The following is a 14,956-nucleotide window of genomic DNA, read 5'->3' as shown; positions in this document are numbered from 1 at the left end:
CATGGTAGTCTCACCCAGTATTGTTTATCTTTATAGACAACTGTATCCAGATATTGCTGGTAAGTTCACATATCATCAGGGCTTGGTTGTTCAGGGATAATACCTAAAGTGTCTAAATCCCACAGACGATGTACAGGTGGATCAGACTCAATATCTTCAGATATTTCTCTGAAATGTAGGGGGTGACTGTTCCAAGCCTAGTCACGCCACTATTATATTATTAGATTGTTGGTTGGTTGACGCTGGATTTTGTTGGAAAGGCACCGGTCCAGTAAGCAATTTGCCTCCAGCAGATGACAACAAATTCATACCGTGTTGTCTGGTGCATCCCGTTATAAATTTATAATAATTGTCAGCGCCTATAAGTATTCCAACATCAGTGAGGCAGTCAGAATTTATTTTATAATCTGCTAGCCTCATGCGGTTTCGTTTAAGATATCTCGCAGTGCGAGCTAATCCTGTGACCTGCAGGTCTGTAGGAAGTTTGTCTACTACTACCGCTTGTATTGGACTAGTGGAAGATCCAAGTCTCACTAATACCTTAACTACTTGGTATTCACGAGGTCCACTATTAGTCAAGAAACCAGAAATATTCAATCTCACACTTTTGGCAGGTTTTAATTTTAACTGCTCGACTAATTGTTGTGTGATGAAGGTTTTCTGTGATCTTTGATCAAAAAGACCTCTAGTGTTAACTCTAGATTTCCTGTTAATTAGTCTAAGTTGAGCTGTAGGCAGAGTGGTATTATTGCCTGACTCAGTAGCAAGTACATTTATTTCTTGATGTACTTTGCAATATTGCACTGTGGTAGAATTCGTGAAATTCTCCCCAGTTGTCATGGATTGGGTAGAAGTTTTTCTACATAAGGCATAGTGATGTACACCTTTGTTGCATCTACTGCATGAACGTAGTTGCACTACACATTTATTGGGATCATGAGAGCCCATGCACTTGGTGCACCTGTGTATTTCTTGTAACCGTTTAATCCTGGTATTAAAGTTAGGATAAACAGGGCATTGGTAGGTGGCATGTCCTTGACTACAAAACAGACACCTTCTCTCTCTGGTTGACTTGGTCTCTTTAGCAGACAAGTCATTGGTTACCTCAGAAGGAGATACTGAATAAGTACCTACATTACCACTCCTCTTTCCAGTGGATGGAGCAGTCCTAGGTTTATATTTATTAGACTTATTTAAAGTCGGTTTGGGTTTGACTGAAGTGTCAATATTAGGTGGTTTAGACTCAGGTTTAATCTTATCTTGGGTCTTCAACCTGTTGACCGTTATTCTCAGTCCCTCGAATATTTGGTCAAGAGTGAGAAACTCGGTTTTATAGTGTGAGCAGATTTCTGCTAAGATATTTCGAGGTAATTTCCTCTGCAAAAGTAACTTGATTGACCATTCTGAGGCTGGTATATCAACTTTAGTGCCTAAGGCCTTCACTAGGGACTCTACTTCTTGCCTGAAGTTTTGAAGTGAGTCTGGTCTGTTACTTGGTGCATTCAGATCTAGCAACTGGTAATAAAGGTTAGCTATACTCAACTCCTTGTTGCAATAGTTCAACTTTAGCAGTTTTATAGCTTCCTCATAATTACTCTCAGTGAGAGCTAGGTTATTTATGACCTTTTTAGCCTCTCCTTTGAGAAGACTAAGCAGGTATGAGAATTTAGAAATCTTGTCAAGAGACGATTTCCTATGTATATAAACTTCAAATGAAGTCCAAAAGTTGTCCCAATTTTCTGTATCCAGCCCTGTAAATGTAGGTAAGTCTAAAGTAGGTAAACGAACCTCAGGTAATTGGTTACTGGATTGAGACATAGCATTATTTGTATTAGATTTAGATTGTGTTACTAGATTGGATAGCATGTAAAGTCTATCTTGAGTCTCATCTTCATACTGGGAAATATCTGCAATAATTCGATCCATCTCATCAGGATCAGTTTCTATGGTATTCAGTAGGTCAAGATAAGACTGACTTGTAGATTTAACTTGATTAAATTTCAGATCAGACACTCTCACTGACGTTTCTAATTGATAAGAATCAATGGGAGTTGCTTTAGATAAGTCCTCAGACTTGTTAATTAGTCTGGTCAAATAACCTTTGAAGCCAATATAGTTTCTCCTTAATTGTTCAGGAGTAGCCATGATGGGTTTAAGTCCAAGCTTCATGGGATCTAAATAAGTATTACTAATGAAGCTTGGGTACTTGTTCATTGGTTGACAAGTAATATTAAATATAGCCTAATTTAATGTGGCTAAATTATACTCTACCTCACTCGAGGTTAAATGTACCTACCTAACAACAAGTAGCTAGTTATTTTGAGCACTGCTTGAACTTCACCATTAACTTTCGTCCGGTTAGCTCTTCTATAACACCATTAGATGTAATAGTGATCATTCAGCAGTACTCAAAATAGATACACACAAAATAATGGGTACAAGATGAAATAATATGGATATACTCTAATCAGAGTTATCTCAAAGTTTAATCCCACCCTTGATAGGGTCAGCACAAAGGGTATAATACATATACTACAAACTAGCTCAAGTCTAGTTGTGATAATTTCTACCTAAGAAACTACAATTTTATTTAGTCTGTGTTTGTGCCAAATTCAGCACAATCACAGCCTAAATTTCTACCTAATAAGATTGGTAAAGATTATTGTGGTGCAGTAATGTGAATATAATTGTGCTGTATTTTTGTTTTTTTTGGATTTTATAGTTTATAAGTGTGCACTTGCACACACAAGTGAAAAACAATTATGTACAGTTAAATTTGGCTTGCTAGCCACAGCCGTCTGTGATAATTGATTGTGTTGATCAATTTGTCAACTACATGTGACCTAGACTCACCTGACAGGTGTACACCATCTCTTGCCAGGTTTTGTCTATATGGTCTGGCTGTAAATTGGATATAAGTGGCATCCAATCTCACTCGTTTTTTCAGCCTGAAGTTTATGTATTTGGCAGCTCTCTGGTAATATTCTGGTGTTACTCCCCAACGATTATCATGACTCAGTTGGCGAGGTTCCACTAATGTGAATACTACCGAATTGCTGATGAGCTTAAATGAAGAAATTATGGTTTTAAGGTGATTGATCACCTCGGCTGGATGACGAGTAGGATGGATGTCATTACCACCTAAGTATATAATGGTTAGATGGTGAGGCCACTCTAACGCAGGTGTTAGTGTGGAATTGTTATAAAAGTTATGAGCTGTTGCTCCTGGTGACCTAAAGATTCTTACTTCAGTATGAGGTATAGGTCTAAGTGTTGTGGGTAATTTACTGTGTCCCACGAGTGCAACCTTATACATGAGGTGTAAGTAGCAATGACTTGGTGTGACTTAGGCTAACCTATGTGTTATGCTGTCGGTAGATACAATTAATTAAAATGGTTAGTCTAGAATACTTCACACGGTGATTAGTTATTACTAATTAGTATGTATAATTATATTTTATGTTTATCCAGTTCGAATGACCATAATGTAGGATATTTGGGGCTTGACTCTATTTATTTAATTATTAAAGTAATGAAATCAATTACGAAGGACCACCCGCTTTTAAAGAAAGGAGGGAAACTAATAAAAAAGTGATCATTAAAAACTCCAGGAACAACCAGTGTCTATGGCTATATATCAGGAAGTATAATCACTTAAATAATTAATGGGCTGTATAGATAATTAACTTGAATCAAAGCCTCAAACACCTACATTGGGGGGTTATTGCTAAAACTTCATATACGACTAGGAACTAGTGTGGTTCGTGCGCCAGTTCATTGTGTAATAACTAATCTTATGACCAAATTAAAGAAATCTATAGAAGATTATCACCAGTAATTATAAAGATCATTAGCATCAGAAATTAATCATTCTAATAAACACGGATTATCTCCAGTGTACATGATCAGTATCCAATTAGATAATATGATATAGAAATAATGAATTTTGGAATAAATAAGCGAGTACAAAAAGTCTTAGCATTAAGACGATTTCAATGACATCAGTCACGACTCATCCTCGGGATCTCCGGAATTCCTCGTAGAAACACTTGGAGGTGAATAACACGGAGTAAGGTAACAGCTCATTGACTCCTCACATGCGAGCTGTAATTTAAGAGATATTACGTAGCATTGAACTAGGCTACTGATATATCTATATTCATGAAAATGGAAAACAATTTTGTAATGGTACTAACATGGGATTTGTTATAGTCGCTCGATCTAACGACAAGCTGCACCGACATATACAATCTCTAATGATGCATCAAAAGGGAATTATATACTTAGCTAAGAGTACAGATTATGTTGAAGCTTGCCGAAACCGCGTCCCAAGCTCAAACTCCCGTAATGTCGTACACGTGGTTGATAGCTTGGCTTGAATGTCGACGCGTTATTAGTGGCCGGTCACTGCAGATCACATAGAATAATATTAACTCATTCTATGTTGAGTACCAGGGTAATTCTTGCTGATAATCTCAACTTCACCTGTCTCAGACTCTGACACCACGACCTTGCTGCTCAACTCCGCAACACGCGACCTCTACGCCACACACCCTGGCGTCTCGTCCACAACAACAACGGCTTCTCCTCCCTCTCCCACTAGCGTCCCGCATTCGCCACAGAAGTTATTTATCATGAATAATATTATTTCGCGTAATTGTGGCTGAAATGCTTTAATAAAGACTGGGTTGTAATTCTAGGGAGTTAAATATTATTACTTTCTCGTCTTATGGTAGTAAACAAGAAATGGAGACGATTTTAGTTTTCTCCATGGCATTCACGTGTGACGGTAAAATTATTCCTTGATAACAATTGTAACTAAAAACTCTCGATTTGGAATTAATTGGGAGTTATGTTATCCGTAAATAATTATCACACGGAATACTGATGATTTTAGAGAATCACATTCAATTCTCTAACACACTGGATATAAATGTGTTTAACTAGGTATAATCTGACGCAATACTGGTGCTTGGTTTCGTAAGAATTCCAGCATCCTTATACAGATATAATAGTTAGTTCATGTGAACATCACTGTTAGTAAATTTTAGTAACTACAGTAATTAGTATATTTTAATACTAGTTTATAATAATACAATAGTATTGTCTTAGTGTTGGAAATTTCCAACATGTGTTACCAGGTTTTTTATCGTGATCTTCTCCATCACCTTGCATGGTATACAAGTCAAGGACACTAGCCTGTAGTGCAGTGCCTCTTGCCTGTCGCCCTTTTTGTATATTGGGACCACATTCAACGTCTTCCATATTTCTGGTAGGTCTCCCGTCTCCAGTGACTTACTATACACTATGGAGAGTGGCAAGCAAATTTCCTCTGCACACTCTTTCAGTACCTATGGTGAGATCCCGTCTGGACTAACAGCCTTTCTAACATCGAGATCCTGCAGGTGTCTCTTGACCTCCTTTCTCGTAATTTCGAACTCTTCGATGGCCGCCTGGTTTAACCTCCCTTTCTCTTAGCACAGTGACCTCACCTTGTTCTATTTTGAAGACCTCCTGGAACCTGCTGTTGAGTTCTTCACACACCTCTTTGTCATTATCTGTATACCTGTCCTCGCCTGTTCTAAGTTTCAATATCTATTCTTTCACTGTTGTTTTCCTTCTGATGTGACTGTGGAGTAGCTTTGGTTCGGTCTTGGCTTTGTTTGCTATATCGTTTTCAAAACTTTTCTCTGCTTCTCTTCTCACCCTGTACTCATTCCTGGTTCTCTGGTATCTCTCTCTGCTTTCTGGTGTTCTGTTATTCCAGAAGTTTCTCCACGCCCTTTTGTTCAGTTTCTTCGCTTCCATACATGCCCTATTATACCATGGATTTTTCTGTTGCACCTCGTATTTTTTCCTTTGGGCTGGGATGAACCTGTTTACTGCCTTCTGACACTTTTGGGTAACATAGTCCGTCATACCTTGTACAGACTTATCTCTGAGGTCTGTGTCCCAAGGTATTTCCCTTAGGAAACTTCTCATCTGTTCATAATTCCCCTTTCGGTATGCCAGCCTTTTGATTCCTAGTTCTTTTTGGGAGGAGATAATTCCTAGCTCTACCAGGTATTCAATGTTCAATACACTGAGATCACTCATTCCAAAGGGCGCTTCCATCTTAACTTCCCTTATATCCCACTCATTTAGGGTAAATATCAAATCAAGCATTGCTGGTTCATCTTCTCCTCTCATTCTTGTTGCTTCCTTGATGTGCTGGCTTAGAAAGTTTCTTGTTGCCACGTCCAGCAGCTTAGCTCTCCATGTTTATGGTCCTCCATGTGGGTCTCTGTTCTCCCAATCTATCTTCCCATGGTTGAAGTCTTCCATAATTAGTAGTCCAGATCCATTCCTGCTAGCAACAGAAGCTGCTCTTTCTATTATGTTAATGGTGGCCATGTTGTTTCTATCATATTCCTGTATGAGTCTTCTGTCATTTGGTGGTGAATTATATATGACTACGACTATAATTTTTTCCCCTCCAGTTGTTATGGTACCTGCTGTGTTTGTGTGTGTGTTTGGTTTGGTGTGTGGGTATGCTTCTTTCCTGGCTCCTGCGTGGGCCATTGCTTTTGCCCTCTCTGGGATGTTTACACTGTTTTGTTTCCCCTATTTTGTTCTTTCTGGTGTGAGTGTTTGTTGTGCGTGTCTTTGTAGATTGCTGTTAGCCCCTGTTTGTTTCTTGGGATCTGTATGTTACTGTACCTGTGCCTTGGGCGTCTTTTTTATGTTAATTATGTATTGCGTGTACCATGTGCTTTTGCCTTGTGATGTTTTTGTGGTTGTGTGCGTCGTGTGTGCGCGTGTGTGTTGGTTTATTCTGTATACGTTCTTGTTGTGTCTTTCCATGTCCATGTAATTACTGTATGTCCATTTTTCATGTTTGTTTTATAGTTTGCCTCAGTACCTGGCGTTTCTGGGTTCTGGTGATGTTCTGTACCTATATTTATCTTTCTGTTTATGGATTGTGTGTTCTGCTATACCTTGTATAATTCTGTTATAAAAAAATAAAGAAAAAAACTTCATAAATTCGTTGTTTGTTATAAACAAACCACCCTTCACTGCAGCCACGCTTATTGATGAATTGTTAATTTATATTGCTTTAAGTGTATACACTGTTTATTGCAATAATTACATTTTAAATTTTGAGATAGCTTTAATTATTCCTGCCTAAAAATCCTGAGGTGGGCTTAAACGGAATTTCTAAATATTCTCTCATCTTATAATAATAATAATAATGATAATAATAATAATAATGATAATAATAATAATAATGATAATAATAATAATAATAAGTAGAAACGACCTCGAAGTCACAATTGTCGCCCTCTGCGTTGTCTTACAAATTTCCCTCCCATGACCAGATGGAAATCATGACTATTCTTTCCTATTTTCCTCTGTGACAAGAAGATCAATTTCCTAATATTGCCTCTTTACTCTTAACTCTAGAACCAGTTAGGTACAATGCCGATTAATATTTTCCAGCTTAAATTTGTTTTTATTTTGATAAAGAGTTCAATGCTTGCGCTATATATTCCAGAACTACTATTACCTACATATGGTACAAAACTACGATTCCTGGTCTACATTTCTGGAGACATAATAGCTATGCTTACCATCCATGCATGTGTTGCTGACATTGTTGGAAATTTCCAACACTAATACAATACTATTGTACTCTAATAAATTAGTATTAAAATATACTAACTACTGTAGTTACTAAAAACTTACTAACAGTAATGTTCACATGAACTAACTATTATATCTGCATAGGGATACTGGAATTCTTACGAAACCAAGCACCAGTATTGCATCAGATTATACCTAGTTAAACACATTTATATCCAGTGTGTTAGAGAATTGAATGTGATTCTCTAAAATCATCTGTATTCCATGTGATAATTATTTATGGATAACATAACTCCCAAATAGCTCTAAATCGAGAGTTTTTAGTTACAATTGTTATCAAGTAATAATTTTACCGTCACGCGTGAATGCCATGGAGAAAACTAAAATCTTCTCCATTTCTTGTTTACTACCATAAGACGAGAAAGTAATAATATTTAACTTCCTAGAATTACATCCCAGTCTTTATTAAAGTATTTCAGCCACAATTGTGCGAAATAATATTATTCGTGATAAATAATTTCTGTGGCGAATGCAGGACGCGGGTTGGAGAGGAGGGAGAAGCCATTGTGGATCGAGACGCCATTGTGTGTGGCACGGAAGTCTCGTGTTGCGGAATTGAGCAACAAGGTCGTGGCGTGAGAGTCTGAGACACGTGACGTTGAGATTATCAGCAAGAATTACCCTGGTACTCAACGCAGAGTGAGTTATTATTGTTCTACGTGATCTGCAGTGACCGGCCAACTAATAACGCGTCGATATTCAAGCCAAGCTATCAACCACGTGCACGACATTGTGGGAGTTTGAGCTTGGGACGCGGTTTCGCAAGCTTCAACATAATTTGTTTGTACCCATAGGTAAGTATATAATTCCCTTTTGATGCATCATTAGAGATTGTATATGTCGGGGCAGCTTGTCATTATATCGAGCGACCATAACAAATCCAACGTTAGTACCATATCAAATTTATTTTCCATTTTCATGAATATTGAGATTTAAGTAACCTAGTTCAATGCAACGAAATATCCCTTAAATTACAGCTCGCATGTGAGGAGTCAACGAGCTGTTACCTAACTTCGTGTTATTCACCTCCAAGTGTTTCTACGAGGAATTCCGGAGATCACGAGGATGAAGCGTGAATGATGTCATTGAAATCGTCTTAAAGCTAAGACTTTTTTGTACTCATTTAATTACTCTAAAATTCATTATTTCTACATCATTTTATCTAAACGGATACTAATCATGTACACTGGAGATAATTTGTGTTTATTTGAATGATTAATTTCTGATGCTAATGATCTTTATAATTACTGGTGATAATCTTCTATAGATTTCTTTAATTTGGTCATAAGATTAGTTATTACACAATGAACTGGTGCACGAACCACACTAGTTCCTAGACGTATATGAAGTTCTAGCAATACCCCCCCAAAGTAGGTGTTTGAGGCTTTGATTTAAATTAATAAACTATACAGCCCATTAATTATTTAAGTGATTATGCTTCATAATATTTATCCATAGACACTGGTTCTTCCTTGTGTTCCTAATGATCACTTTTTATTAGTTTCCCTCTTTTCTTAAAAGTGGGTGGTCCTTCGTAATTGTTTTCATTAATTTAATAATTGAATAAATTGAGTCAAGCCCCAGATATCCCACAGACATTTTCCGGATAAAAAGTGTGCCTCAATGTTGTGCGTCTCCCTTGGAAATTTTGTTTAGCCGACATTTTTTTATGTATAAAAGAGAGCACAATAAATACAATAAAATCCTTACAAAAAATATGACAGAACAGTACAAATGTACAGTAACGAATCCACACGGGCTACAAGCACAGCCCAAAACGTAAAGGCAAGAACAGGAATATAACAAAGAGCAACACAAAAAGAAATACAAAACAAGCACAATACATAAAACATGACATGTACAAAGGGTACACACGGAAAAGCGTATAAAGCATTAGGGACAAACCAAGCCAGCAGGGCCACAGGTACAATGCAAAAAAAAAATGCATAGACACAAACCCGGAACACACAGGAACCGGGAAGAAAAAAACAGCCACACCTACACACACACAAACAAACAAATAGCGGAACCGGGAACCAAGCACAGAACCACACCCAACACATACATGAAAAAACACCGAAACACAGAGGAATCGGCAAAAATTTTAACACAAAACACACATGCAGCAACAATCACCACAAGGCATACACACACATGGAGCAACACAAGAACACTATACACATGCAAACCACATCACACACCACCAATGGGTTTCTAGGGGAGGAGCGGGGGGGGGGGGGAAGGGAAGGGAACTATATGAGGGAAAGCGCCAAGCCTTTACGACTATATAGCACTGGGAAGGGGTCAGGATAAGGATTTGGGATGGCACGGGGGGAGGAATAGTGCCCATCCACTTGGACGGTCAGGGATTGAACGCCGACCTGCATATAGCGAGACCGTCGCTCTACCGTCCAGCCCAAGTGGTTGCCCCTCTTTACAGTTAGGGGAGAAGAAGACCCTCCCCACCCCAGGAACCCTATACACGCACCCCAACTAGTGTTTATGCGGATACTCCGCCTCCGGAAACCTGATACAGAGTGCCTCCCAACGAAGCTACACAACAAGACGATCCTCAGGAGAAAACCGCCCACGGGGGCAGTATACATCATCAGAAACCCGGGATACAAAGGCATGTATTTGAGGGATCCAAATAGTAGATGGGAACAGAGATACCAGCATCACCCATTCCCACATGAAGGGTAGGTTGTCGACATCCAAAACATCAACAGGCTGAATATCATAACTTGGTGCAGCAGCCCTGGAAGAGGGCGGCAACACTGGGGGGCAGCACCAGGGGAGGAGGCACCACAGAGGAGGAGCATATCAGAGGTATCATCCGGAATACCCACCCGCCCAGGCGCTGGCACTGAACCCCCCACGCCGAACATCCTGTTTTAGAACCACCACAAGGCCCCGGGATGCACCACCATCTGCAGCATCCGTCACAGGAGGTGGAACTACCCCGCACATCGGGGACTTGACCACAGGAGGAGGCACAGAGATGCCCGCACTGGCACCAGCAGTAGGCATGTGCACCTCCAACACTACCTTCGCAGGGCCCACACTGCCTCTCAGCACCACACCAGTCCTCCACACATCAACATCGCCCTCCACAGAAGAGGAGCCCTCAGAGTCCACATATTCATGCACAGGAGCCCACTCACGAGGGGGTGACACTCCCTGAACCGTCCGCAAACTCTTGGTCACTGGCCGCTGATCATCGGAACTGTCGCCACCAGCAGGAGCCACCTGAGGAGAGCCCCCACCGGCCGCACCACACCACGCAGGGTGCAATCCCGCAGCACAGCAGCCTCGACGGCGGAGGGCACAAGTCCACACATCACAACTGACATCGAAGACAGGGTAGGCGCCGCTGGAGGTGGTGAGGGAGCCGGCGGAGGCGAGAAAGCTAGCTGTGAAGGCGAGCTTGTACGCACCACCACCTCTGCACCCACGTCACCAGCCTCACCCTCGGGCACGCAGGCCAAGGAATCCAGCAACATCACAGGGGCAGCTGATGGCAGGGAAGCCTCCACCACCACACCATCGCAATGTCAGGTCAGGCCAGGAGCAACCAACGGGGAAAAGTCTTTCTCCCTAAACAAATTCACAGGAGCCGCCGCCACACCAGTGCAGTCCGCAGCCTAGTGCCCTTGAAGCCCACACCAGAAACGAGTCCTGAGCTGTCCAGCGTAAAAGGCGCGTCATGAACGGGACCTGGACCGTCGCTCTACGTCTCCAGTCTCCTATTCTCTCTACTGTCACGTTGCTTTGTTACACCATATGTGCCTTCTATGCTGGCTAGCCCCGAACATGTTTCTGGTATGGTCTTGCAGGGCACCAGGCAGCAGTCTGTAGTGGTGTGGTGACGGCTTTGATCAATTTGTTCCGGAAGGAGGATTTTCCCCATTAGTGGCCCCGGACCTGTTGCCATGTGATGGTGTTGTGGAGGCAGGCTTCCCTGCCGTCTGGTGCTCCTGTGGTGTTGCCAGAGTCTTCAGCCTACATGGACGACGGTGCAGATGGTGGCGGCGAGTGCTGCCGACTTCCTTACCTTTGCTGTTTTTGCCTGCCTCGTTTTCGGTTCCGGTGTCGCCTGTGGGGGTGTGGACTTGTGCTCTCGGTCATCGAAGCTGCTGTGCTTCAGGATTTTGCCTTGTGTGGTGTGGGTCGGCCTGGGGCTCTCCTAAGGTGCCTCCTGGACCATGCGACAGTACTGACGATCAATGGCCTGTATCCAAACGACCCTGGCGGGTTAGGAGTGTGTTTCCCCCTCATGCGTGGGGTGACGAGCGAGACTTTGAGGTCTCTGTGGTGGATGTCGGCGCCAGTTGGACTCCGTTTTAGTGCCCGCCCCCGCCCTCCTGTGTCTCTGGCCGTTTACTGCCCACTGCCCGCTGTGGGAGGTGGTCCCCCTCCCGAGGCTGTCCTGCGGTCAGAGACCTTGTGATTGTCCTAAAGAAGGATGTTTGTAATGGGAGCTCTGTGCCTGTGCCAGACCCCCTGCGGGACGTAGGGTGTGCTTTCCCGGAGCTCTCTCCCCCCTCCCCCAGTGTTGGGGGGGGGGGTTTCCTCGTGGTGTGGGGTGATGAGGCCCTGCATGCGACGGAACGGGTCAAGCCAGTTCCATGGTGTTCATGGACTATGTGGGAAATATGTGGAAATTCGTTTCTGGTATTCCCGATTATATGTTGTACCCCGGGAGACGACTAGGGATATTCCCGATGATAAGTGGCTACTTTGGGAGGCGTATTGTTAGTGGTTTCCGAGGACTCACTTTCCACAAAAATTTTTTTAATGATGTGTTCTTGTCTCTGTTCCGTGTACTTGTCAATGGGTTTGTATGTGTACATTTACGTTTGTATATACTGTCATTATGTATAGCTGCCTTGTATTATGTGCTTTCCATCATATTTCCTGTTGGTAAGCCACGTCTGGGTGGTGCGGGATTCTTTATGTGTGTTCCTGCATAAATTTAAACTGTTCTGATTGTGTTTTCACATACGTTACTTTCTCTGTGTGCCATGTTATCTGAGTTTATTGTTATTTGTGTTTATTGTTATTTGTGTTTATTGTTATTTGTGTTTATTGTTATTTGTGTTTATTGCTATTGTGTGCTGTGTGTTTTTTCTGTGCTATGTTACTTTGTATGTTCCGTGCTGCAATTCTGTATTATGGTGTTTGTTGATGTGTGGTGTGGAACTTCTGCTTGTTTTCTTTTTTTTGTGTGCGCGCTCTTCGGTACCTATTATGCTGTAAATACTTTGTTTAAAAAAATAATAATTGTCGTGAATGTTACATACATAGAAAGTACAGCCAAAGGTATAATTTGTGGTTCTATTTCAAGATTTTTTTTCTCACAACATACCAGTGCATGGCAAAATTTCAGTAAGCCAGCAGTAATCATTATTATTGTTATCTGTGATTTTTTTTTATTACAACGGTTGAGGTTAACACTCACCAAGCTGCGTGATGGATGGACACCACCACCAGCGGCCTCAGCGTCTTCCTATAACTAAAGATATGAAGATCACTCATTACTCATTAGGGATTATTCAATTCTTAAGTGATTGGGCATAAAGCTTCGAAGCTTCGGGTAAAAAGTTCTCACTCCCACAAAAACTGAGAAAATGTTATCAAGGATCAGATGATGAGGCAAATGTTTTGCCTCGTCAATTACCACCCCATACTCACCTTGGGGTGGTAGTTTATTGTGCACCCCATACTCACCCTGGGGTGGTAGTTTATTGTGCATCCCATACTCACCCTGAGATGGTAGTTTATTGTGCACCCAATACTCACCCTGGGGTGGTAGTTTATTGTGCACCCCATACTCTCCTTGGGTGGTAATTTTTTGTACACTCCATACTCACCCTAGGGTGGTAGTTTACTGTGCACACCATACTCACCCTGGGGTGGAAGCTTATTGTGCACCCAATACTCACCCCTGAGGTGGTAGTTTATTGTGCACCCCATACTCACCCCTGGGGTGGTAGTTTATTATGCAAGCCATACTCACCCTGAGGGTGGTTGTTTTTTGTGCATCCCATACCTTGAGGTGGTAGTATATTGGGCACACCATACCCACCTTGAGGGGTAGTTCATTGTTCATCCCAGTAGGGGAAATCGAGACGTAGAACAACTCCTCAGTAATGGCTTGAAACATCGCAACGTTGCATGTAACATTGCGAGGTGTGAGATTGCAACGTTACAATGGTAAAACTGAGTGGCAAAATTCGTAATGTTGCAACAATATGTAATAGGCTTATTTTTGGTTGAGAGTAAGAAGAGCACCGGACACTGGTAAAAGTGAGACCATACGGGCCTTTAGTTAGGTATGAACTAAGATATAAGGTTATTTCCATAGTGTTTAGGACACGTTCAGTAAGAGTAGGCCACTGCATTTAGTGAAGTGTTCTTATTCTTACGGTGTTGCAATTCTCATGAAATTGTAGTTTTGAGCAACAGACTTGTATAACATATATATTTTAATGAAAGAAAAAAGTTTGAGGATTCGAATTTAAATTTGGGATCCCGGTAGTAAAGTTGACTTCGTTCTCGACGCACAGTCGAGTCTGGGTTTGAATCCCGGGCGGGTCAGAAATAGTTTGAAATATTTCCTTTCACCTAATGCATCTGTTTACCAAGCAGTAAGTAGCTACTCAGGAGTTAGTCAGATTGTTGAAGACTTTGATAAAAAATAAACGTATATAATAGACTCTGGCTTCCTGTCCCCCGACACAATGAATTATAAATTATCATAAATAGCACTAATGTTCGATCAATACAGTGAGGAAGGTGATAAGGTCACAGAGCATTGAAGACTCCATTTTGCTGCTGCCGCTACCTGTGACAGCTCGCTCCTCCCCTCCTCCTCACCCAACATCCCATTGCTTCCTTCCCATTCACCTACCCCCTCCCATTGCTTGTGCTGTACACTGTTGCATCTGAAACACAAGATCTCATCTGAGCTGTGCAGAATTATCTAGACAATGCACAAATAGACAAGGAATTTACTGGATTTGCAACAATGACAGGTTAATATGAGAAAACAACCAAACTGATGAATGTCATACCCGAGGCACACAGATTAACATTCACAGAGAAGCTTCCAGGCATATATGCGGATTGTGAAAATACAACACTGGACAATGACCAAAACTCAGGAACTAGTAGTTTAGAGAACCACAGCAGTAGAGTGGAGGGACACTGTATCGTGGTACATAACAGCAGCAATATTGCAGAGCCAGGTAATATTAACAATGAGTGCAAC

Source organism: Procambarus clarkii, chromosome 28 (genome assembly GCF_040958095.1).
Source record: "Procambarus clarkii isolate CNS0578487 chromosome 28, FALCON_Pclarkii_2.0, whole genome shotgun sequence".
Taxonomy (NCBI): domain Eukaryota; kingdom Metazoa; phylum Arthropoda; class Malacostraca; order Decapoda; family Cambaridae; genus Procambarus; species Procambarus clarkii.
Note: the sequence above shows the minus strand (reverse complement) of the source record.